Source organism: Kogia breviceps, chromosome 11 (genome assembly GCF_026419965.1).
Source record: "Kogia breviceps isolate mKogBre1 chromosome 11, mKogBre1 haplotype 1, whole genome shotgun sequence".
Taxonomy (NCBI): Eukaryota; Metazoa; Chordata; class Mammalia; order Artiodactyla; family Physeteridae; genus Kogia; species Kogia breviceps.
Window position 1 is genome coordinate 6594955 of NC_081320.1, and position 18572 is coordinate 6613526.

Consider the following 18572-nt stretch of genomic DNA (forward strand, 5'->3'; position numbering starts at 1 on the left):
GATGCCCACATGCCAGGGGTCCAGGTGGCTCTGTTTGCGGGGGTCGGGGGAGGGTGGGGAGGGGTCCCGGGAGAAAGAACCGCTGACCGGGGACAGGGTCCCAGAGGGTTACTGGGGGATGTTGGTTCCCCGTCCACTCACATTCTACCCCTCACCACACCTCACCCCCACTTCCCCACTCGACCTCAGCTTAGCCCATTTAACGGGAACCTCCAGAAGCAGGTAACTGCAGAAAGCGGGACGAGAAGGGGAAAACGATCAAGATGCAGCCAGACTTTGGACAAAGAGCCTTGCCACCTCTTTGATGAAATTTAAATTGTTCTAGGTACTGCTGACGAAAAATTAAATCAGTCTATCTAAGAAAGAAATGGAAAATTTTATTTGAGACAAATTGAGGATTATAACCTGGAAACAGCCTCGCAGAAAACTCTGAGAGCTATTCTGCCCACCTGAAGTCAAAGCACAGTTAACATAAGTTTTTGGAGACAGAGGGCTATACATTAAATGATGTACTGTTGACAGTTTACACAATCCAGATCTTCAGGTACAAAGTGGTGGGTCCTTGTGACCCTTTGCAAGATTAAGAAAGAACGTTATCTTTTAAGGAGTTGTCTTGTTGGTTCTAGGAGAATGTTGCTGTTTATGGCTGAGCAGGTATTTCTGGCGATGGGGAGGTTTGGTCAATGCCTAATGCAGAGACACAATGCACAGTAGAGGGTAGAGAAGAGGCCAAAGGGCAGAGAAGATTTTTTACATTTAAGTTTTTGTCTCGCCATAAAATGGGTTATTTCACAGTACCTCTTCCAAGCCCCTTGGACATGCCAAGTGCTGCGTCCGTCAGGGTTATGGGGTTCAGAGCTGAGCAAAACTGCGAGCTTGCAGTGAGTAGAGGCTTGCAAGTGCTGAACGGGGCCGCCCAGGCCTGGGGGTGGCAGGTACACGGGAAGGACTGGGGAATTACATGTTTGTTTCCTTGCCCTCAAGCCAATCTCCCTGTCAGTTTATTAGCAGTTACCTTGAAGCTGTCTAAAACAAGACTTGGACAGCAACATCACATCCATCATCTGTATTGTCCTCAAAACTGAGGTGACCTGGTAAGTCTTAACAGGCCCTTTTCAGTCTTATTTCCTCTTGTCTGTAATCTGTAAACTCTCAGTTGTTGTAACACTGCAAGGAGCCAAAATTCTGGACTTTTCCTTTGTGCTTGCCAATTTCAACTAGCCAGTCCTCTCTCTCTCCCTCAGAAAGTAGAGAGGAACAGTCAATACATGGCACTTTTGCCTCTTTCCCTCCACTTTCCCCAACAGTCTCTGTTTTCTCTTTATCACTCATATTATCGCAGGTAAGTTTCACTCAGTACTGCACTGCAGCATCACATGACTCTCAATCTTTCCAGCCCACAATATCTATTTTTTAGCCACCCACTCCTAACCAGTGAATATGAAATTTGAAAACCACAAATTTTAGGGTTTTGTACCCGCAGCTCCAATATCAGGATAACGATTTCTTTGTTAGATAGGGTAACATCAGCTGCCCTAATAAACAAAAACCAAGGTTTCAGTGATTAAAGACAATAAAATGATTATGTCTTACACACATAACAATGCAGTGGTCTGTTCCTCGTCGGCAGGGAGTTTTCCATCTTGCGGCTCCATTATACCCAAAGGTCCCATGGTCCTCTGCTTGCAGGAGAAGGGTAGGAGGAGGGAGGACCACTGGGGGCATTATTTTGAGCCAGTTGTGGAATTGAGGACACGTGTCTTTCACTGCATCCTTCTGGCACAGCAATTTCATGGGAGCTGGGAAATGTAATTCCTGGCTTGACAGACATTTCCTGGTGACAACTCCCAAATTCGTGGTGAATGTTGACAAATTCATAGTAATCCTTATGGAAGTATAGTGCTTTGCCATTTGCAAAGCATTTTAATGTAAATAATGACATGAAGTGGGCCTAAAAGATTTATTATCACTGTATCATAAAGGGAGAAATGGCTTCAGAGGAGTTAACTTGCTCAAGGTTGTACAGCTAGACCTCTGGTTTCAGGCCCAGTGTGTAAAAAGGGCTTGGAAGTTGTCATCCCTATTGTTACAACAAGAAAAACGCTGAGAAAACTGAAAATCAACACCTTTCCTTAATGCTCGTCAGGGAATCGTGAAATGGGCCAATACGGAGATTCTCAGCTGAGATCAGCTTTCTTGTAGCAGAAACCACCAGAGCCGCGGACAGGTAGGATCACTTACGTGGTAATCTTGACAAATTGCTGGAGGTTGAGCGTGAGCTACCAGGCATTCTTAACAATGAAGAGTCAAGAAAAAAATCTCCTGGCTCTGTAGATAGAGGAGAAAGGTAACCATTTTGAACTATGCCCAGAACACCCCCCCCATAACAAAGGGCTACTTGCTAGAGTGAAAGACTTCACCAGAGCCTTATCCCACATGGGAGATGAGCATTTACCCAATTCCAGTCCCCTCAAGCCTTCCTGTCTCATCTCAGGGGTAAAAAAAAAAATAGCTAAGAAACACCTGTAAAGGTGACAGCCTGGAGACACAGGCCCACGAAAAGACTGAGATTTAAGGCTACAATTGTAGAATGCTACCCCCTCCCCACGCCTTGCCTCCACAGCACCAGAAATCAAATACAATGACCATGAGTTACAGCTGGGAGAGCTGCAAGGCACAGACTCTGTTTAAGGAGTAGTTCCTAGGGAAGCCCAGGGACAATAGAGGAGGTAGCAGCAAGGACCCTGGAGGAAGGTGGAGCCTCCAGCACCTATGGCTGCAGCAAACATTACACACAGCCCAGCTGCTCACAGGTTAACATACATCCTAACACGAAAGGCCTTCTACCTCAGTTCCTATTACCTGATGTACATTATGTCTGGATTTTAACCAAAATATTGCAAGGCATGCTAGAAGATTATTTATTTATTTATTTAATTTTTTTTTTTTTTTGCGGTACGCGGGCCTCCCACCGCTGCGGCCTCTCCCGTTGCAGAGCGCAGGCTCAGCGGCCACGGCTCACGGGCCCAGCCGCTCCGCGGCATGTGGGATCTTCCCGGACCGGGGCACGAACCCGTGTCCCCTGCATCGGCAGGCGGACTCCCAACCACTGCGCCACCAGGGAAGCCCCTAGAAGATAATTTTTTTAAAACACAACAATATGAAGAGCATCAGAACCAGACTCAGATATGACACAAATGTTGGAATTCTCAGGCAGGGAATTTAAAATAACCAATTAATATGTGGAGGGCTCTAATGGAAAAAGTAGACATCATGAAAGAACAGATAGGTAGTGTAAGCAGAGGGATGGAAACTCTAAGAAAAATCAAAAGGAAATGCTAGAAATCCACAGAAGTGTAACAGTGTAATGCCTCTGATGGCTTACCAGTAGACTGGGCACTACATAGGAAGCAGTATAGTGTTATTTGAAGGTGGACTCAGATGAGTTATACATGTATATTGTAAACCTGAGGGCAACTGCTAAACAATATAAAAAGAAAATGTAATTGATATTCTAAGAGAAGAGATAAATCGGAATCACAAAAATGTTCAAAACCAGAGGAAAAAAAGAACAAGCACAATGAATAGAGAAGTTACAAACATGATATTTATCCAACTGTATAAGTAATAACTATAAATGTGAATGGTCAAAATACACTAATTAAAAGACAGCGATTGCCAGAGTGGATAAAAAAACCAAAGACCCAGCTACATGTTGTGTACAATAAACCCACTTTGAGTACAATACAACTAGCGAGTATCTGAACCAAGCAGACTCTCATTCTTTAACTTCAATCCACTTGTCCTCTTCCCACAGCACATGCCGTCAATGAATTACAGAGGCAAATACAGTTTCTAGGAAAAGCGGAGCCTCCCCTCACCTCCGACGTTTATGTCAAGGGGGATAAACTAGGCCCTCATTCTCCTGAGAAGTCCTGGAGGGCTTGCTGTGATTGCCAACAGAATAGTGGATTAAATAAACCTAACTCCTGCTCCCCCTGCAAGGAAGCCTCAGGTCAGTTACCTGTTATAGGAAAGAATGTTTTAAATGGATCTGTCTCCTCATATCTCCTGCTCTCTTTCACCCCCTACTACTCACTCCCCTCTACCCACACAAGACTGAGCGACCCTCAAGGGCAGGGACTGTTTCCATTTATTCCTGTAGCTCCTGAGCCTGAACAAATACTTAATGAATGCTGCCTTGACTCAGCACGGTCATTGTGAGCATGGCGTTTTTCTGCAGGAACGCTCGCTGACCCCCTTGGCTATCCATCTGTTGCACGCCTGGCGCCGCTGCAGCAGCTTCGGACCTCCCTTCTCCCCAGCTGCCAGCATTCACTGGGAGTCAGTCATGAACTAAGCTGCTTCTACGCCACCCCATCCTAAAGACTCATGAGTACCTTTTCTCCTTCCCACCCTCTGCATCCCATAACTTGAGGACAGGCATGCTAAAAAAGGAACGTCTGCACACAAGAAAGCTGCCAATTTCTCAATACATATTCTTCTCGGCTATATGTTACCTTTTTCCTTAGGAAAAGAACAATAACAATTTGCTCTTTCTTTCATCTCTTAAAATAACTTGAGTGTAAGATATACTTTAGAGCCTTCTGTACATGATAGCAAAACTGATCTGTGAACATTTGACAGTTCAATTAGTGTCAGGCGACACTGCTTTGGAAATAAGAATATGAGAATCTCATCTTGAGCCAGGCAGATCAGCTGCTCCACCTTAAGGTCTAGAGGCCCAGATGAGCTCCTGCAGGTCCAGAGGTTTAAGGAGGAGAGGTAGATATACCTCTGAGCTGAACAGGAGGAGCTGGGCACAAGCAGGAAGAAGAAAGGAAGTAGGGCCTCCTGTTCCCACCCTTGTTCCTGGTAATGAGCTCCAGCTGCCTCAGATTAAAGTAGTGCTTTGTGGCTGGTAAGGATATATCCCATTGCTCAAGGCCTTCACAGAAAACCCTGAAAATCCAGGTGCTGAGGAAGAGTGTTCCTTTCGGCTTCCTCCTACACCCCCGATGCAAGAAACAGATTTGAACCCTTTGGTTCTCTTAGGTAGAAACCTCAGCATAGAATTTCTGGGCCACAGATATTTTTTAATGAAAAGAAAAAAACCAATGTTATGACTTTAGGGAAGTTTCTAAAAGGCAAAAAAACTAGAACCAACCTCCATGTTACATAGAGAATATAAGTAGAGAGTTGGCCATAAACAGATTACACTGCAAAATTATTTGGAAACTAGAAGGATGGTAATAAAAATAGCAGCCATATATTCTCTAGTCTTCATTTGGTTAGATATTAGGTAATTATGACCAAAAGCTGTAGTCTTCTGAGCCAGGGACCACCCCATAAAAAGGTGTGGTTACCCTGCCCAGGCCAGGAGGGCTGGGAAACCCCAGGACATCAGGTTTTTTTTCTGGAAAGAAAGAACTGACAATCTGTTCCCTTCTCCCCCCCAGCATATCTGCAGGAAACCTCATGATTCATTTCAATTTACTTTCTGATGTTTCACAATTTTGGCATTCCCGTTGATGGTATCTCTCACTGATCTTAAAAATAGCCAAATATGAAAGCACGTAAAATTTTGGATAAATCGAAAGTGCTTTCTGAGGAGGGAAGTGTGGAGGACCTCTGACCTGAACTTCCAAGCATAAGAAGATGGACAGGATGGCAGAAGTGAGAATACCCAATTTACAGTTGGGAACATGAAAGGTGCACAAGGTAAGGGGGTCCTTGGGCCGCTGCTGACTCATAAGCCGTCCTGTTGGAGCAGTTTCTCTGCCCCCTTTGTTCACCAGTTTCCTCCAGGGGGCGCTGTCTCCTGTTTTAGTGCCCCCTAAACCCAGGTTCCCTTTGTGTACACAGGGAAGCTCGCTAAGGTGGTCTTGGAAGCTACAATGAAGACGGTTACAAAAGAGTACTCTTCTGAAATTGGACCCAGGATGTACATGGTCAGATTTTCTCTGCTGAAGAGCAGGTAGAGGATAGGAAATCAAACTAAGTCTACAGAGAGATTGCAAAAATCTCTTGAGCCAGGGAAATGGAAATTTTGTCTATTTTATTAAATCATAAGCTCTAAAAACAAATGGACAGCTTCCCTTCCAAGAGATAATTCTTAGTAAAAGACTGGAACCCCTTGCTTAGGTCTTTGTATGATGTCACCCAATTTTACTCTTTTTTTTTGCGGTACGCGGGCCTCTCACTGTTGCGGCCTCTCCCGTTGCGGAGCACAGGCTCCGGACGCGCAGGCGCAGTGGCCACGGCTCACGGGCCCAGCCGCTCCGCGGCACGTGGGATCCTCCCGGACCGGGGCACGAACCCGCGTCCCCTGCATCGGCAGGCGGACCCTCGACCGCTGCGCCACCAGGGAAGCCCCCCCAATTTTACTCTTGCTGGATCTTGCCTCAGTGATCGTTGGAGCGAATGCAGCCAACCCTGTATGCCTTGTTCTGAGGGGAGTGAGGAGCTGCTGTGGGCCCAGGGCGGCTGTTGTGTTTGCCAAGGGCCGTCCTCACCAGCGACTGTCAGCCTGAAAACACTCCTTGGGACTTCGGTGGGCGTTTCAGAAAAAGAAATCTTCTCTATTCCCGTCCAGCATCAACAAACCCCAGGTGAATAGTGTTCATTAACAGGTTTTCTGTTCCACAGCTGCTCAAACTTGCAGGTAAGTTAATTATTCTACAGAAAGGTTTTCCTGCTCAGTATTCAGAAAATATAGTAAAATCAAGATACGCAGAAAAAGCTTTGGGTGCAACAGGTTTCTGTGTATGCGCGTGTGTGTCTACCTGCACACGCTGTTAACAAACAAAAATTTAACCGAGTAAAATTCAAAGGTCTAATTGGCTTTATTAAACGATTCATGAACTGGGCAGCATCCCATCTGGCAAGTAGAGAGGCGCTCTGAGGAGCTGTACCAAATGGAAGGCTTTTATAAGCAAAAGGAGGAAAAGAGTGGATTGCTTCGGGCTTAGGTAAACTACCTACGGGGGACAGGAGGGAATTGTGTGGTAGATTCCCTCACTGGTGCTGACCAGAAATTTCCATACCGACCGGTTAAGACAGGGTTCCCCAACCCCCGGGCCACGGAACGGTACCAGTCCGTGGCCTGTTAGGAACCGGGCCGCGCAGCAGGAGGTGAGCGGCGGGTGAGCGAGCGAAGCTTGATCTGTATTTACAGCCGCGCCCCATCGCTCGCGTTACCGCCTGAGCTCCGCCTCCTGTCCGCATTACGGTGAGTTGTATACTTATTTCATTATATATTACAGTGTAATAGTAATAGAAATAAAGTGCACAATAAACGTAATGCGCTTGAATCATCCTGAAACCATCCTGCCCCACCCCAGGTCCACGGAAAAATTGTCTTCCATGAAACCGGTCCCTGGTGCCAAAAAGGTTGAGGACCGCTGGGTTAAGACTATATTTCTGGGGGAGGTTGTAGCTGCAATTAGGTTAGGTATTAAGTTTGGTTTGCTGATGTGGGGCTTAGCACAAGTGATTCCATTTTGTTGCTTCTTTGTAACAATACACCGTCCATTTCTCTTTATGTGTCACTTAGGTTGATTTCAGTAAGCCTACAGCTTCCATTCTTGGCAAACAGATACAAAATGTATGCTTTATTTCTATGTGACTCACTGGCATTCTTCTTCCTTGAGAGCTTTGTGCTCTATACATTGATTTTTTTTGCTCTCCCCCCCCCCCCCCCCCCCGTTATCATGTTCACGCTTCAGTGACAGCCTTCAACCCTTATCGCCTGAGATAATTGTCCTATGCAGGGGAGCCACAACATCCTGTTGATTCTGCCTTTCCCTTATTGGTGGAAAATGTCATTTAAAATGTAGGTGGGGGCTTCCCTGGTGGCGCAGTGGTTGAGGGTCCGCCTGCCGATGCAGGGGATGCGGGGTTCGTGCCCCGGTCCGGGAAGATCCCACGTGCCGCGGAGCGGGGGCGCCCGTGAGCCATGGCCGTGGAGCCTGCGCGTCCGGGGCCTGTGCTCCCGTAGCCGCGAGTGAAGAGCAGGAAGGCATATAGTGGAGGAGCCCAAGAAGTGGGTAGTAGGCCCCCAAAGAGCTATGAATGCAGATAATGCAGAATGGGTGGGGTTGTTTTATGTCCAGCTTCTTTTTAGCCTACTCGTCTTTTCACCAGATGATTCTGGACAGTGGAAATCAACAGCTAGATGATATATGAAACTAAGTTTATATATTTGAGCACTGCTTTGTGAAGATTTACCAGGACACGGTGGGAAGGATTTGTGGAGGGAAATTTCCACTGTAATGCTGCACATGCTCAGTTCAGGGAGTTCCAAAGGGGGAAAAGGGCCACAGAGCTTTTGTCTGATCAATAGCCTGATTACCTGTCAGCCAGCAACTCCATTAACAGTAATGATGGCTTGTTTCCACTTTTGGCAACAAGTTCCAAGCTGGTAGACTGACCGATGGTCATTCTCTACAGAAATGCACACCGTCGCCTGCTCACTGTGCGTCTATGTCACGGACAGCTGGACTGTTTCCCATACTTTACCTTTATCCCCATGAATCCTGAAGAGTCTGTGCCTGATGTTTAAAAACTGTCTGACAAAGGCCAGTATATAGGCAAAGGGATCAGTGATGTTTCCTACAGTTTCACTTCACCTGCAGGAAGTCCTATAGGAATTCCTCATCCATCATTTCCCTTTAATGCTTCGAGAGTCCTACTCATTTGAGCATTACCATGATTTCTCAATGTAAGTGTAGTGTGAGTATAAGGGTGAAAATAAGGAACAAGCGTACTCAGTGCCCATCAAGGGCTGGCATCCGAGTTTATCAGTTGGTATGGGGGTCTCCAAATCCCAAACATTTCATTTTGGTTCCTTCCCTGTCTTGGCGTATGATTAATTACTTCATCCTTGTGTGTTCCCTAGATTTTTTCTGTAGGAATAATAATATTGGGTTGGCCAGAAAGTGCCTTCAGTTTTTTTAAGTAAAAGTCAGAAACACATTTTTCATTTTCACCAAGAACTTTACTGAACAACCCTTCTGTTCCACTACCTTCTGCCATTTTTTTTTTTTTTTTTTTTTTTTTTTTTTTTTTTTTGCGGTACGCGGGCCGCTCCGGACGCGCAGGCTCAGCGGCCACGGCTCACGGGCCCAGCCGCTCCGCGGCACGTGGGATCTTCCCGGACCGGGGCACGAACCCGCGTCCCCTGCATCGGCAGGCGGGCTCTCAACCACTGCGCCACCAGGGAAGCCCCCTTCTGCCATTTTTCAGGCAACTTCATAATTCCATCTTCCCAAAACTTTTCATCTTTTTTTTGAGCAAAGAACTGTTCCAGGTGCCTTTTACAGTCTTCCAGGAAGTTGAAATTTTTTCCATTAAGAGAATTTTGTAAAGACCGAAATAAATGGAAATCCAAAGGTGCGGTATCTGGTGAATATGGCAGATGAATCGGAACTTCCCAGCCAAGCTGTAACAGTTTTTGCCTGGTCATCAAAGAAACATGCGGTCTTGCGTTATCCTGATGGAAGATGCTGCGTTTTCTGTTGACTGATTCTGGACCCTTTGCCTCGAGTGCCGCCTTCACTTGGTCTGATTGGGAGCAGTACTTGTTGGAATTAATCGTTTGGCTTTCCGGAAGGAGCTCGTAATAGAGGACTCCCTTCCAACCCCACCATATACACAACATCACCTTCTTTGGATGAAGACCGGCGTTTGGTGTGGTTGGTGGTGCTTCATTTCGCTTGCCCCACGATCTCTTCCGTTCCACATTGTTGTACAGTATCCACTTTTCATCGCCCGTCACAATTTGTTTTAAAAACAGAACGTTTTCATTACATTTCAGTAGAGAATTGCCGCAGAAATATGGTCGAGAAGGTTTTTTTCACTTATGTGGAACCCAAACATCAAAGCGACTCACAAGCTGGTGCATATGATTTTCAACGCTTGATTTGGACATTTTGAGTATGTCGGCTCTCTCCCGCGTGGTATAACATTGATTGTTTTCAATTATTGTTTTCATTTGACTGCTGTCCACTTCAACTGTTCTACCCAACCATGGAGCATTGTCCGGCGAGAAATCCCCAGCACGAATTTTGCAAACCACTTTTGACACGTTCCATCAGTCACAGCACCTTCTCCATACACCGCACGAGTCTTTTTGTGCATTTCAGTTGCGTTTTTACCTTTCTTGAAATAATAAAGCATAGTATGCCGAGAATGTTGCTTTTTCTCTTCCATCTTCCATATTAAAATGGCTACACAAAAATTCACCAATTTTTTGATGTCTTTTTAAAATGCACGCTGATATGACAGCTGGCACATTCAATCTAACAAAATTGTTTTGAATGAAGTTAAAGACAGCTAAGTGGGGCTTCCCTGGTGGCGCAGTGGTTGAGAATCCGCCTGCCGATGCAGGAGACACGGGTTCGTGCCCCGGTCCGGGAGGATCCCACATGCCGCGGAGCAACTAAGCCCGTGAGCCATGGCCGCTGAGCCTGTGCGTCCGGAGCCTGTGCTCCGCAACGGGAGAGGCCACAACAGTGAGAGGCCCGCATACCGCAAAAAAAAAAAAAAAAAAAAAAAAAGACAGCTAAGTGCGTCTAGAGCCATCTTACAGAAAAAAACCAAACGAACCTTTTGGCCCACCCAGTACAAGCTACCAAGATGGGATGTTATGCTACAAAACCTACTGATGTGTCCTCAAATCTTAGTGTCCAGGAGGTGATACAGGCTAAAAATGTACTTAAGAGCTAAAAGACCTTCGGTGCTTTAGTAAATAATAAAGCTCTAGAATTTAATAAAGGAAGTAGAATATTTTGGTTTTATTTTTCACTTTGAGGTTGATAAATAAATACCATGAGACCTTCCAAAATACTATTACTCAGTGCCCCTGTCAGAAACAGAAGGATGCATTGAATACAGCATTATCATTATTCTCATCATCATTACTATCAAAAAATAACCACTCTGGAGTGCTTGTTGTGGAGCGCAGGCTTTCGTAGTTGCAGCACACAGGCCCAGTAGTTGCAGCACGTGGGCCCTTAGAACGCACAAGCTTTAGTAGTTGTGGCACATGGGCTCAGTAGTTGTGGCTCACGGGCTCTAGAGCACAGGCTCAGTAGTTGTTGTGCATGGACTTAGTTGCTCTGCGGCATGTGGTATCTTCGTGGATTCACATGCGGATTGAACCCGTGTCCCCTGCATTGGCAGGCAGAATCTTAACCACTGTGCCACCAGGGAAGTCCCTCTTCTTTCTTTTTATTATTGTCAGTCTCACTAGAGCTTTATCAATGTTAATAATTGTTTTTCAAAGAAACAGCTTTTGGTTTCATTGATTTTTCTCTATTGTCTCATTTTCAATTTCATTGTCTTCTGCTCTGATCTTTATTTTTCCTTCTTTCTGCTTTCCTTGGAGTTATTTTGTTTTTCTAGCTTCTTGAGATAAGAACTTAGATAATTGATTCGAGAACTTTCCTTTTTCCTAATGTAAACATTTTAGTGCTATAAAAGTTCCTCTTGGTGCTGCTTTCATTGCCCCCCACATATTTTGATATGTATTTTAATTTATATTCACTTCTAGGTATGTATTTTACATGTTCAGTTCTGTATATGTATTTTAAATTTTCTTTGAGACTGCTTCTTTGACCTATCAATTAGTTAGAAGTGTATTGTTTAATTTCCACACGTTTAGAAAATTTTCAGTTGTCTTTCTGTTACTGCTTTGTGGTTGATTCCATTATGGTCAGAGAATATATTCTATATAACTCAATTTATTTTAAATTTGTCAAAGTTTGTTTTATGACTCAGGTTATGGTCTATCTTTGTGAATATTCATGGTTGCTTGAAAAAATGTGCATTCTGCTGTTACTTGCTGGAGTGTTCTATATATATCAATTTGTTGGTTGATCGTGTTGTTCAGGTCATCTATATCCTTGCTAATTTGAAGTCTAGTAGATGGAGGGAAAGGTTGAAGTCCCCAACCTGTGGATTTGTCAGTTTCTCCTTTTAGCTCAATACGTTGCTGCTTCATGTATAATATTTCAAGGCTCTGTTGTTTGGTTGACACACTTTTAGGATTATTACGTTTTTTTGGTGAATTGATCTTTTTATCATCATATAATGCTTGTCTTGGTACCTAGTAATTTTCTATGCGTTAAGTCTACTTTATCACTTATTAATAAAGTCTGCTTTCTAAAAAACTAAATATTTAAATTAAAATAAATACATTTTTAATAATTTAAATTTAATGACAGTAATGAAATGGGAGGTATCATTAAAACAAATTTTTAAATAATTCTAAACATTAAATTTTTACTTACGGTAGATACATTTTTTTCCCCTTTATTCCTCAAGGATTATCTCATTAAATGCTGAGTTTGCAGCTGACTTTTTTTTTTCTTTCAGTGCTTGAAAATAGTCTCCATGGTATTAGAGGAGATCCACTGCTGTTTTAATTGGTATTCACCTATAGGTGATGTTTCATTTATCTCTGGCTGCTTTCATGATTTTTTTTTTCCTTGGATTTTAGTTTTCAGAAGTTTAATTATGATATATGTGGCCAGCAGAATGACGACCCCCAAAGACGTCCAGGCTCTAAACTCCAGTACCTGTGACTATATCACCTTACGTGGCAAAAGGGACTTTACAGATGTCATTAGGTTAAGGTCTCTGAAATGGGAAGAGTATCTTGGTTTACATGGAGGAGTACAAACAGATTTTCCCAGCTCTGCTCAGAGAGAGAGATGTGACACCTGAAGGAGGGTCAGAGAAATGTGACATTGCTGGCTTTGGAGGTGGAAAAAGGGCCCATGAGCCAAGAAACAAGCAACCTCTAGAATCTGGAAAAGGTAGAGAACCACACTGTCCCCCAGAATCTCCAGAAAGGAATGCAGCCCTGCTGATTGTACTGGTCTTCTGATTTATAGAACTGTAAGGTAATACATTTGTGTTAAGTTTGTGGTGACTTGCTATGACAGCTATAAAAATTAATACAGTGTTTCTTGATGTCATATTCTTTGGGTTCATTTTGTTTGGGGTTCATTCTGTTTCTTCAATCTATAGGATCGTATCTTTCACCAAACTGGCAAGTTTTCAGCCATTATTTCTTTGAGTATTCTTTCAGTCCCACTCCTTCTTTCTTATCTCTTTTTGGGACTCCAGTGATACCAATGTTAGATCTTTTGTTATTTATTGCAATTCTGTCCATTCTTTTGAGAATGACACTGTCCATCCTTTTTAAGTCTCTTTGCTCTGTGGCTCAGATTGGGAGAATTTTATTGATCTGCCTTCAAATTCACTAATTTTATCCTCTGTCATTTGCACTATTGAGCCCATCCAGGAAGTTTTAAAAATTTCTGTTGCATTTTTCAGTTCTATAATATCCATTTGGTTCTTTTCAATAACTTCTATTTCATGACTGAGATTTTCTATTTTTTCATTTTTTTAGGAGAGTTTTGTAATTGATGTTGAAGACCCTGTGTTGAGGCTGCTTTAAAATCCTTGTCAGATAATTCCACCCTCTAAATCATCTCGGTGTTGGTGTCAGTGGATTGAGTGAGATTCAAGTTGAGATTTTCTTTGTTCTTTCTATAACAGGTGACTTTAAAAAAATTGTATCCTCAGCATTTTGTCTGTTATTTTAGGAGATCCTGGCTCCTACTAAATCTTTTCTTTTAGTGAGAAGCCACCCTGTTTATAGCATGCTGCATCTGGCCTATATTTGTGGGCTGTGGTTCCAATAACAATGGAATTTTCAGAAGCTTCTGGTACTGTTTTCTTGACCTCAGTGTCTGGCATGCCACCTAAGATGCAGAAGCGGTCCCCCAGGCCCTCCATACTGCTGTCTGTCTCCTGGGGGAGGGAAGGCTCAAGCCCAGCAGAAAAGTAGGGCATTTCCCTTGTTTGCTTATTGTTTGCTGGGCTCCCAATCCATCCCCTTACTGGTGCTGCTGGGCTCACCTGATGGCCTTGTCAGATGGGCTCCCATTAGATGTGGGGGAAGAATTAGCCTACCTGGGCTACCTTCTGTTGCTGGGTCAGGGGGTCAAAACATACCAGGTCCAGGCCCCTGTCTTCTGGGATGTAAACACCCCGCCACAGCGCTGTTCTTCCCGTCCTGGGTTCCCAGACCAGTCTGTCTTCTTACCACATTTGGAGTACGTCCTTCGGTTGCCTCTTGCGTTATTTTCACGAGTTATAGTTGTGCTTAGTGGGTAGGCCCAGGGAAAGATGAGTCTGCACCATCTTGTCCGGACGGCAGGAGCATTTTCCTGTATTTTTAGGAACAGATTTCAGTGTACAGGGTGGGGATGGACCAGGGTAGCTTTCCTAGCTTCATGGCTTCTTCCACCGCTGTTACTAGGGAGTTACAAACAACGACATCTGGCTCCTCTGACCCTTCCGATTTTCAGTGTTGCTGCCCCAGTTCCTACCAGCCCAATCTGAAGTTACTACTGGCAGTTGAACCATTGTGCTAGTAGAAGGGAGTTTTTTTTTTTTTTTTTTTTTTTTGCGGTACGCGGGCCTCTCACTGTTGTGGCCTCTCCCGTTGCGGAGCACAGGCTCCGGACGCGCAGGCTCAGCGGCCACGGCTCACGGGCCCAGCGGCTCCGCGGCACGTGGGATCCTCCCGGACCGGGGCACGAACCCGCGTCCCCTGCATCGGCAGGCGGACTCTCAACCTCTGCGCCACCAGGGAAGCCCCGCTCTAGCACTTTGGGCAGCTGTGCCGGGACACCCTGCTCCACTGTTGCGCACTGTGCAGCCAGGTCCAGGGAGGGTGAATGGACAGCAGTTTGTGGCCCTTGGTTTCCAGAAAATACCGTATGGAGGTAACTACCAGCAAAGCAGAGTGGTCTAGGATGCCCTGGGTTATGGCTGCATAGATTTGCAGAGGAGCCTCTGAGTTTCCGAGTGGACTAGTGAGCATGCTCAGTATGGGGGAGGGAGCACGGAGGGGTCCTCCTGACTCAGTGTTTCCAAGCATCCATGTCCTCTGGGGGTTTGGACTGTTACACACAGTGAAATTCTATTTACTCTTAGGAATGTATTATTTTGTCCATTCCCATAGGGGACTATTGGTTTTCGGTTTTTATTTATTTATTTATTTATTTATTTTTGTGTGTGTGTGTGGTACGCGGGCCTCTCACTGTCGTGGCCTCTCCCGTTGTGGAGCGCAGGCTCCGGACGCGCAGCCTCAGCGGCCACGGCTCACGAGCCCAGCCGCTCCACGGCATGTGGGATCTTCCCGGACCGGGGCACGAACCCGTGTCCCCTGCATCGGCAGGCGGATTCTCAACCACTGCGCCACCAGGGAAGCCCCGGTTTTTATTTTTTAAGTGATGTTGAAGTACAAAAAATTAATAAGGAGCTTCATCAGATCAGTAAGCTGTATTCTCACCAAAATTCTAATAAAGAAAATCAAGAGGTCTAGTATTTCAAAAATCAATGTTAAAAAAGACAAAATATACTGACAGTTATCTCTAACTGGCTTTTCATTTACTGGGGGAATGGGAAGGGGGAAACTAGCTACATCTGTAACATTGTTTTTCAGATTAAGGTTCTAATAAAAAGCTGTCTGAAATTGTCTTACCTAGTTGTTTAATAACAAAACATAATTTATAAGCAAAAATCTATTGATTTTTTTTAAGGTACAAAATTAAAGAATTCCAAATATTTAGACATAAATGCAGTTTTTGAGTATTTGTATGCCCAAAGATGGATTTGGGCTTTGGTTGGGTAATTTTGGAAAAGATCTAAGGAAGTGGGAATTCACTCTAGATTGGATGCTGTCAGAAAGCAGGTGCAATTCTATGATTGGATATCCCAGTAAACCAGAAGATAAAGCTGTACTTGGTAAAGAAGTAGTAGTCTTTTGTTTTACTGGGAGAGGGTTAGGCTTAGGCTTAGGCGTAGGTTTAGGCTTAGGATTAGCTGAGAGAGGAAGAAGGTTGATATTTTGCCGGTTGCACAGTGACCTTGTTTTTTTTTTAAATAAATTTATTTATAGTGACCTTGTTTTTGTTTCCCTTTATTGTGGGCTCAAGATGACTTTGTCTGATGTGGGTATTTTATGAGATTGTTTATTCCAACAGGAGAACAACATTAACAACAGTAACTAGTTGTGAGCACCAGGCGAGCTTTGTAATAATGCTTAGGTCTCCCCAAGAGTGTCAGACCAGTTCCTGGAGGTAAGGCACTCCTTTTTTCTTTCTTGTTTTTTCTCTTATGGGTCATGATTTCATTGTTATATTTGAGACCTGTGTAATAAAGGTCTCTCTATGCATTCTCTCCCATGCATTTTCTCTATGCATTCTCTCCCATGCATTTTCCTCCTAGAAGTTCTGTGGTTTTGCTTATAAGTCCTTTCTGAGTTAATTTTCAATATGCTGCCAGATATAGATCAAAGATTTTCTCTTCCTCCTCCTTCTCCTCCTCCTTTTTCTTTTGTATATAGATATCCAATTATTCCAGCATTGTTTGCTGAAAGTAAATATTATCCTTTCTCTGAATAGCCTTTGTAGAAAATCAACTGCCCATTGATATGCGTAGGTCGATTTTTGGAATCTTTATATCCTATTCCATTGATCTACTTGTTTGACACAAAACCCACACTGTCTTGAGGGCTGTAGCTTTATAATGAGTCTTAAAGACTTTACTGTGTTCTTTTTTCAAAGTGGTTTTTGGATATTTTAGATCCTGTGTATTTTCATGTGAATTTTAAAATCAGCTTGTGAATTTCTACAAAGAGCCATTCTGGGATTTTGATTGACATGGAGTTGAATCCATAGATCAATTTGGGGAGAAATGGCATCTTAACATTGAGTCTTTCAATCCTTGAACACAGTATATCTCTTCATTTGTTTAGGTCTCCTTTGATTTCTCTCAGTGGCATTTTGTAGTTTTCAGCATACATGTTTTACACATTTTTATGATATTATAAATGGTATAGTTTCTAAAATTTCAGTTTCCACTTTGGCTGCTATACAGAAATCCAATTATTCGTTCCATGGGCTATTTAGAGATATGTTATTTAACTTCTAAATAACTGAGGATTTTCTAACTAGTTTCCTATTATTGATTCCTATTGTCAATCCACTGTGGTCAGAGAACATTGTATGACTTGATTTCTTGAATCCTTTTAAATTTATTGAGACTTGTTTTGTGGCTCAAATATGTATTGTAATATTGATAGCTGTTCTGCATGCACTTGAAAAGAATGCATATTCGGCTGGTATTGGGTGGAATGTTCTACAAATGTCAAATAGCTCAAGCAGGGTGGCAGTATTATTCAAGTCTTCTGTATCCTTATTGACTTTCAGTATTTGTGTTCTACTGATTGTTGGGAGAAGCGTATTAAAATCTCTAACTGTGGGCTTCCCTGGTGGCGCAGTGGTTGAGAATCCGCCTGCCGATGCAGGGGACACGGGTTCGTGCCCTGGTCCGCGAAGATCCCACGTGCCGCGGAACAACTAAGCCCGTGAGCCATGGCCGCTAGGCCTGCGCGTCCGGAGCCTGTGCTCCGCAACGGGAGAGGCCACAGCAGTGAGAGGCCCGCATAAAATCTCTAACTGTAATTGTGAATTTACCTATTCCCCCTTACTGTTCTATCAGTTTTTGAGCTTACCTATTTCCTTTTACTGTTCTATCATTATTTTTCCCCGTACATTTTGAAGCTCCATGATTAGGTCCCTGCTCGTTTAGGATTGTTATGTCCTCTTGACCAACTGACCCCTTTATCACTATGAAATGGCCATCTTTTCTCCTCGTAATATTCTTGGCTATGAAATCTCCTTGGTCAGATATCAGTGTAGTTGCTATTGCCTTATTTTGATAAGGGTTAAGATGAAACAACTTTTTGGATCCTTTTACCTTTAACTTATTTGTATCTTCTTATTTAACTTTTACCTTTTACTTATATGTATCTTATTTTTGGTTTGGAAGCAGCGTATATTTGGATCTTCCTTTTATATACAATTTGACAAGGTTGCCTTTTAATTATAGTGGTTAGACCATTAATATTTAATTAACATTGATATGGTTGAGTTTCAATCTACCATTTTGCTATTTGTTTTCTATTCATCTCCTCTGTTTTTATTCCTTCTCCTCCTTTTCTTCATTCTTTTGGGTTAATAGACTTTATTTTTTGTAGAATAATTTCATTTATCTCCTTTGTTGGACGTTCAACTATAAATATTGTGTTATCTAGGTGGCTGCTTTAGGGTTTGGAGTATGTACCTTTAGCTCACTACAGTATTCCTTCAAGTGACTACACCATCTCACATGCAGTATTAGACTTTGTAGCCCTCTGTTTTTCCTCTACTGGCCTTTGTGCTATTTCTGTCACGCACTTTACTTCTGCATGTTATAAATCTCACAATACATTGATATTTTTACTTTACACACTTCTTGCTCTCAGCAGGCATACCTCCGATCAGCGTCTCCTTTCTGTTCTCTTGCTAGAAATTTGTCTAAAAGAACAAATAAGATCCAAGATCATAAGGTTTCATAGTCCTTAGTGTAGAGTCTGTTGCAACAATTTTAACTACTCAAAAGCTGCCCTTCACCCCCCTGCAGCTTCCCGGTTGTTGGTGGTGAAG

General features: G+C 43.5%; 1 long non-coding RNA gene across 1 annotated transcript; it reads left to right on the forward strand.

The window, feature by feature from the left end:
- Nucleotides 1–2146: 2146 nt before the first annotated feature.
- On the forward strand, nucleotides 2147–6646 carry LOC131765143 (uncharacterized). Its single transcript, XR_010835352.1, has 3 exons — nucleotides 2147–2227; nucleotides 5460–5721; nucleotides 5866–6646. It is a non-coding gene; the product is annotated as an uncharacterized lncRNA (long non-coding RNA).
- Nucleotides 6647–18572: the final 11926 nt, after the last annotated feature.